Source organism: Alligator sinensis, unplaced genomic scaffold, assembly GCF_000455745.1.
Source record: "Alligator sinensis unplaced genomic scaffold, ASM45574v1 scaffold1291_1, whole genome shotgun sequence".
Classification (NCBI taxonomy): domain Eukaryota; kingdom Metazoa; phylum Chordata; order Crocodylia; family Alligatoridae; genus Alligator; species Alligator sinensis.
In genome coordinates this window covers 560,399-568,059 of record NW_005842219.1, presented here as the reverse complement: position 1 = coordinate 568,059, position 7,661 = coordinate 560,399, and the positions used below count along the sequence as shown (strand labels likewise).

General features: G+C 45.6%; 1 long non-coding RNA gene across 1 annotated transcript; it reads left to right on the top strand.

Annotated features, from left to right (window-relative positions):
* The first annotated feature begins 1,314 nt into the window (after nt 1-1,314).
* Nucleotides 1,315-7,055, top strand: LOC102379689. Its single transcript, XR_324248.2, has 3 exons — nt 1,315-1,344; nt 1,975-2,121; nt 6,142-7,055. It is a non-coding gene; the product is annotated as an uncharacterized LOC102379689 (long non-coding RNA).
* Nucleotides 7,056-7,661: the final 606 nt, after the last annotated feature.

Below are 7,661 nucleotides of genomic sequence, written 5' to 3'. Positions count from 1 at the left end.
CTGAAACCATAAGGCTTGGCTGAAATCTCCATTCTCTGTACAGAAAAACCAATGACTTCATCTCTGGACCTGCCCTCACGTAACCTCTGTGTTCGTGGATCTATTAGGAAGTTCCCTGGGAGGAAAAACCTAGCTGCCAAATAAATTACACCACCCCAGCAGAGATGTGCAAGAGGCTCAACCTGGACCCCAAATTACTTGGAGCTAGGAATATTATGGATCCTCTGCAGATACTTGCAAATTTGTCTCTCTTCCAGAAGGCCAGGTCCTTAGATGGAGCAGACTGATGTAAACTCCATGAACTTGCATGGAGCTATGTTGATTTACATCACCTGAGAAGTTAATATGAGAGGTGTGTGTGTGTGTGTGTGTGTGTGTGGTAGGTAGGAGGGAGCGCAGTCTTTGGGATCTTTTCTTTCTAATTAAAAGCAGATATTTTTTGAAACACTTGTAGTGGAAAACTGTAATTTAGTCTGAGAATTTCCCATTTAATGCTCCCCTAATGCCTGTGAAAAGCTCTGAGTTGCAGTTCATGATTTGAATATTTATGGATAATTAGCCGGGAGAACTGCATGGAGAAAAGCAGGTAGATATTTTCAGAACGGGGTGGGGAAGGGGTAGAGTAGGAATTTGCAGATGTGGGGTCACAGGCAGTTCTGCTGTGGATTAAAGGATGTCTCATCCATGTAATTTATTTAAAGATTCACAAACCCAGTTCTGCTCTGTACGGGATCATGTCAGCTAACCATCATTACATTGTGTATCTAAGGCCTGATCTAAACACACTTGCACAGCAATGTATGATTTGTGCCCCTTACCCTCCTTTGAATTTGGTCCACTGGACTTAAGGCAGGTTATGTTGGTGAAACGGGCACGGCCCAGGATAAAAGGACTGGTGACTGGTGACTTTCTTCAGAATTGTGCCCTTTTCCTGTAATCCACAGTAAAAGGTGGACTCAGTTGTAACGACAACCTCAGTTTAATAATGCTCCTTTGCTGAGAGCAGAGCTGCGTTTAGATTCTTGTTGCCTTATTCCCAAAGAGCAAAGACCCTGCTAGAATTGCATTGAGTTGGTCAACAGGTTTCATGCACCAAGTGAGCCAGAGGGTCCCATGAAGAAGAGAAATGGATGTGACAGCAAAGTTGGCCCTAGGTTTACCGTAATTGTGTGTAGCAGTTCTAGAGCTCGAGATTGATTTTGGAGGGCTAACTTAAAAGAGTTAACTTTTTCCCTTTTGAACAGGAGCGTGAGAATTGTGGCTCAACCACTCCAGCATCCCGTCTGTCTCTGAAAGGTGCCAGCTCCTGATGCTGTAAAGGGAGGTGAAGACACTGCACAATAGGTAAATGTGGAAAGCCTGTTTCCTTGAAGCCAGAGGTTTGCATTCCTTCCAAGACTTTTTTTGTATTAACTGTCACAAGTCACAATATTCTTCTCTATAAAAGCACAATCTCTGTTTGGTTCAGACTAAATTCCTGGCCTCAGTAACCTCTTGTGGCTGTGAGTTCCACCATCTAATTATGTTTGGGGAGGGAGAGATATTTCCTCTTGCCAGGTTTGGATTTAACTTTCCATTTCACTGAATATTTCCTTGTTCTTGGGTTACTAGGTAGAGAAAACAGAAATTCCCAGTTTCCCTTCTCTATGCCATTCATTGCCAACCACTTTCATCCAGCTCCTCTTAGTCCTCTCCTGTGTATGACAAACGACCCTGATCTTTTCCGTTTCATTTAATAAGGGTTTCTCCTGTGCCCCTGTTCATTCTCATCATCCGCTAACTCGCTTTTGAGATGGGGTGACCCACAGTGCACACTGGATTCCAGATGAGGATGCACCATCAATTTTACATAATGGTATTATAATGAGCCCTGAATTTGCCTTAATTACCATATGCAATGTATTCCTAGCAGTTACTACATTTAGTAAAACAAATTCCGCGTGGAACGCAGTCATGTTGCTTATTTGTAAACAGCAATTTGCAAAGGTTTTCCAGGCGACCGCCAAAGGAATTGAAGATGGAGGGGAGGGAGAGAAGAGAAGAGACGTGAACGCTCCCTGAAAGCATTCACATCTGATGGCACAAGTCTATTGGGAACGTGTATGGAACAGAACAGAATATGTAAGCATTGCTTTAATCCCATAGCAGAGTGTGTTTTCATCCAACTCACCACTTCAAACCGCAACATCACGAGCAAGCAGATAGAGAATGGGAAGAGGTATCTGTCTCTGTCACTGAAATGATAAGGAATCATTCCTGGTACTGGTAGCTGGATAGTTAAGCATAATGTTTATTTAGTTTGGCGCTGTAATATCTACGGTATCAGATCACTAATCTCTGATGGTTTAAAGCAAAATGCATGTAGGGGGAGAACTGTGTTAGTAACTGCAGCAGATGCTAACTGATTAATAGCACTCAGGTGAAATCAGGGCTACACCAAGATGGTCCATATGCTCTTCATCAACCTGCAGCTGTTTCCCAATGAGTGTCTCATGGCAACAATAGAAGTCACACCGACATATTCTCACAGCTGAAATGGTGACTTCTTCTGCTGTTAATAGGTCTTCCTTTCTAGATGGCTATACAGAGTGTCCCATTTATGTGCTATGGCCATGCTGTCAAGGTATAAGTAATCACTTTCATACTTGCTGGTCTGCATGGTCACCAAGGTGTAATATCTGATGGGTAACAGATGTCATCTTTCTTCCAAGGCTTACGGCATTGTATTATTGCCATAGGTCCATCATACCTGTGAGGTGAAGGAGGGAAAAATCCCAGTGTGGCTTGTTCATTGGAAAACCCTCTGGTTTTTTTTTTTAATTTTGGCTCTGGGGTTTGTTTTCAGCGCCTGCAAATATACTTCAAAATCTAGAATAATACACACAGATCTTGTTTGTCTCATCAGAAATGAGGTCGTGTCCCCTAACGGATGTTGGAAACTCCCCAGTTGGTTCGGCTGGCCCGTATCCAAATTAATTTAATCTCCCCCTTCAGGTCATGGAGACGTGTTTAGTTCAGGAGTTCCCAGGAGTGCTAGGCATGCTGTACGTTGAAAATTTTGCGTTGTCCTGTATTTGATGAGATGTTGAAAGACAAAGTGGCCAACTGAAATTCCAGGGTCTGAATTGTCTGAGGAAACCTCCTGTAAGCACAGACTCTGCTTTTACTTAACGTGCTTAGGGACCGTGTGAAATATGGTGACTGAGCAGGTAAATGTACCTATCATTGTGCGTTAAACAGTGCTCGAACGCACGGGTCTGGCATTGGAGCTTGTTTGATTGAGATGGTCCCTAGGACTCGGCTCCAGCGGTGCTCTGTCTCTGCTTCCGAGAAAGTGCTGTGCAGTCGTTAACTTCCAGTTGGATGCCCACCAGGAAACCTGGTTTAACGCCTCATCTGAAGGGCATGATATGAGTCATTAAAACCATTTTTTAAAAGTCTACAGGTGACCTATGGAGCTCCAGGAGACTGATTCAAATAGAGCAGCCATTCCCATACACTCCCCATGAGCCGGGGAGGGTTTCAGTGTGACAGTCTGAGTTCATATCAACTTAATATCACAGTCCCCAGCATTATGGATTAAGCCCTCGGGATTGGGCTGCTTGAAGAAGTTGCTTCACAATAAAAGCGGGGATAAATATGATCTATGATGGGTTCCTGTGAGTGAGATCTTAGTGTACAGCATATGCTAGATCGCTAACTTCAGGCTTACTCCTCTGTCCACAGAGGGAGATGGCATGGAGCAGTTAAGGCACTGTTGCCTTCCAAGTACAGACAAGTCCTATAAAACATGTTCCAGTTGAATTCCCTTTTCCCATGAGTACAGGGTTAAACTTGCGGGTTCATATATTACTGCTTATGGCCTAAGTTGTGCCCAGTGAAATGCATGGGATCTGCAATGGAGCAGACATCATTTGAGGACCTTTGATTGTACTGTCTTCTGGCTGAGTGCCTGAACTGTCTTGGTGTTGCACAAACTGCTGTGATGCAAACAGCACCACAGTCTGATGTGCCCGCCAGCACCAGAGAAGACTTACTCTGATGCTCATGGTGCTGTGCAGGGTACAAGTCAGGGAAAGAATATGCACCTTCCCCACCCCTAGTCAAAAATTTCCAGTAACTTTCCACACATGCCAAGCCCTAATCGAGGCCAACCATTCCCACAATCTCGCACAAATAAAATTCAGTTGCCTCATCACTAGGATGTATCTTCTTCCAGCCAGATGTAATAGGTACATGTACATGTTCTCTCTATGTTATGCAGCACCTCTCTGCTGCTCTGTATCTGATCCACTAAGGGGATGGATGTGCTCTAAAAGGCAGCACAGGAAGTCAAAAAAGTGCCTAGAAGTGTTTTGGGCACATATAAGCCTGTTTTCAAAAACAACTTGGACATTTAGGTCTGTTGAAATCAATGTTAGGTGCCTTAAATGCTTTTGAATATCTGGGTCTGAGGTGCCTGATCCCCTTGCCTCCCATAATACATGTGACTATGGCCATTTGTAGATGACATCGGGGTTTAATTCTCCCTAAATTGAAGTGGTGGGGTTTGTTTGTTTTTTAAACGCCACTTCAATTTAGGGCAAACTAAAGCCCGGTGTCGTGTACCCCCTTGTTGGAGCCTGATCCTTACCTCCCTTTCCAGCGGCTGGGAGGGGAGCGCGAGTGGCTGGCAGGCAGAGAGGTCCCTAAGCTGTGGGGGTGGAGGGGCTGGTGCTTCCCTCCATGGCAGGGGAGGCTCCCCTCCAAGTGGCACCCGCCCTCAAGCACCCGGTTTGGGCAGTCCCGGGGGGCACCGCAGCCGCAGAGGGAAGCACCAGGCCCCCGTGCAGCTCATGCAGACATGCAGGCTCTGGGAGGAAAAACGAAAAACAAGATCAGGCTCACCACTTTTTTTTTCCCCCTTCTGTGTAGCCTGCCTTCCCAGGCTGCTGTCGAGCTGCCTGCACAGTCTGCCTGCACAGCCCCTGCGCTGCAAGGAGCCCAGTGCTTCCCTCCACCGCTGTAGGGTAGGAAACTAAAACTCCTCGGAGGTGTTTTATTTTGCAACACCCCAAAATCATTTTCTGTGTCCCAAAGGCGCATTACACCACCGAATGTGCTACAGTGGCTGGAATAAGGGGCGGATTTACAGTTAGTGGGGCCCTGTGATCCAAGCAGGGTGCAGGGCCCCCCTCCCATGCCACGGCACATCTGCAGGGGATTTAGTGTGGCACACTGGCCACGGTGGCTGGAATTTCCAGCTGTAATGGCTGAAGAAGTCCACAACCGGATGGGCGGGAGGGAGGGCCACAAACAAAACATGGAAGGCTCTCTGGCGGTGGCGGCGGCGCCTCGTGCCAGGGCACAGTTTGGTTCACAGTAAATCCGCCCCTGGTTGGGATTAATGCACAATACACCATCGAATGTGCAAACAGCAATGCTATTAAAGCGGTGCAAAAGGCATTTAACCCACTTTAAACCCTCTTTAAAATGTCGTCTACAAACAGCCTATGGCTCCCGAGCAGGTGCTTGCCGAAGCCGTAATAACTCGTGCTCTGCTGGGATCTCCAAATCCCAAGTGCAAGCTCATTTTGGACTGAAATGATGTTAAAGACATACTAAGACCCACTGTGGGAGAAGGGCTTTCTGCTGCTTGTTCTCTAAACGTGTTTAAGAGGAAGCTGAGGGCGCTGGCACGGATTGTCCTTCAGTGCTAAGGGATTTTCCACGATGTAGTGTAAACCACCATGAAAGTCTCCCGACTATTTGTTCACTTGGCTTTTCTTAATGACTATGCCTAATGGTCTTAGTTGTCCATCCAGCAGCAACAAGTTTGAACTTTTCTAATGCAGCAGGCTTCGTGATATTAGTGCACGTGGCTTATCAAAGCAATTTTTCCTGCTTTGTGAAATCTATTCCAGTTCTCTCTCCCCTTTACCTGTAAACTAGGTAAGAAAAAATAAAAAAAACCCTACTATTTGATGACCTTTCTACAAATCAAAAAACTGGCTCCATGGTCCCATTATCTTCCCTTATTAAGTATGTTTTCATGCTGTGCTTTTTTTTCATGCCCACAGTCAATAACAATTTAAATGATACTCTTTGATGCCCTTTGTTCACATCATTTATTTCCATCTTTTTATCTGATTTTGCCAACAGGACCTAATTTGAAAGAGGCTGCAGTTCATCGGCAGGAGGGATTTAAACACTGTTCAGACTGACATTTTCCCTCATCTCGCATCCCGTGGGGTACCTGATTGCAAATTTATAATCCACCAGAGGTCTTGCCATCAGAAGATACAGACTTACAGTAACAGCAACTAATTTTTAAAAGATCTCCAGCGCATCAGTGTCTAGGGCTGGTTTACACAGACTAATTAATCCTTATTTGACCTGAATTAACTCTTAATCTGTGTGAAATGAAAGAGCTTTACTGGGATACGGCAAATTTTAGAAGATGGGAAAATCCTTTCTGTGCACGAGGCTTCTGCCTCTGGGTGACACAGATTAAAAGAGGTGCTGGGTTGCTGCTGGAAATTAGCTCCTTCCTTTTTATTTTTTTCCCTTTCTCCTTTCTCCAACCAGAACATGCAGGAGAGGAGACATTGTTCGTCTTTCTTCAGCACGAAGCAGAGGAAGGTTATATCATTAAAAGACACTCTGGGGTTTGAATTAAATGTCAAATATGGTTTTTGTTGACAATACAAAGCCCAGTGTTGGAACAAAAACTGACAGTTCCTACCCTGGGCCCCAGATTAATATTAGGCCAATAATCAGATTTCACACTGGCTGGAACAGGGATGGATTACTATCTGGTAGATTAGCACAGCCACCCCGTGACCCCTTTCTGCTCTGCTGGTTCAAGGGTATTTGTACAAGAGATAGAGAACGGCAGTACTACACCATCAGTAGCTTATGCTACAGGCTGCCTGAGGCAGGAGGTGTCTTTCTATTCTGCATTTGTACAGCACCAGACACAAAGAAGTTCTGGTCCAGAAGTAGGGCTCTAGTAACAATCAAAGGGGACAAGATAGTTTATCCGCTCAAGAAGAGCATGCATCAAATTGATAATAAAGGGGCTTTGGTATCCTCAGATAAAATGTACTATATTGAGCAGTGTTGGCACAGTGCTTCCTGTCATTCATTGGTAGAATAGGCTTCTTACTGAGTGCAGGGGGAGGCTAGCTATGGCAGCCTGCAGTCTCAAGTAGGAGGATCTGCCTGCTTGGGGTGGGGGGACTGAGGTCCTTTATTTCGCTCTTCTGCTATAGCTTATTGGGTGACCCATGAGCAAATCACCTTGTGCTTTAGCTTCTCCTCTCAGGTCACTGTCAGGTTTGTCTGCACGTTCGTTGGGGCATTTCAGGATGTCACCTGGGACCTGCAAAACAGTGTGAGCAAGGAAGGTCTTTCCCCCTCCCTCCCCACTGGCAACCCCAAGCCTCCTCCACAACATCACAATGCCAGGCTAAAGGGGATTGCTTGCATCAGTCCTGTAAGTGAGGGTTACAGGCAGGGTTATAACAAAGCACCTCAAGACTAAAGTGAATGCCACCGCCTTTCCATTATGCAGGCTCCTTCCTCGTTCCACCATTATAGGTAGCTCTAAAAGGGACAGGCCCAATCTGATCATTAGCTATTGCTCTCCTCATTTCTCAGTCGACTGCCAGAGCGTCTGC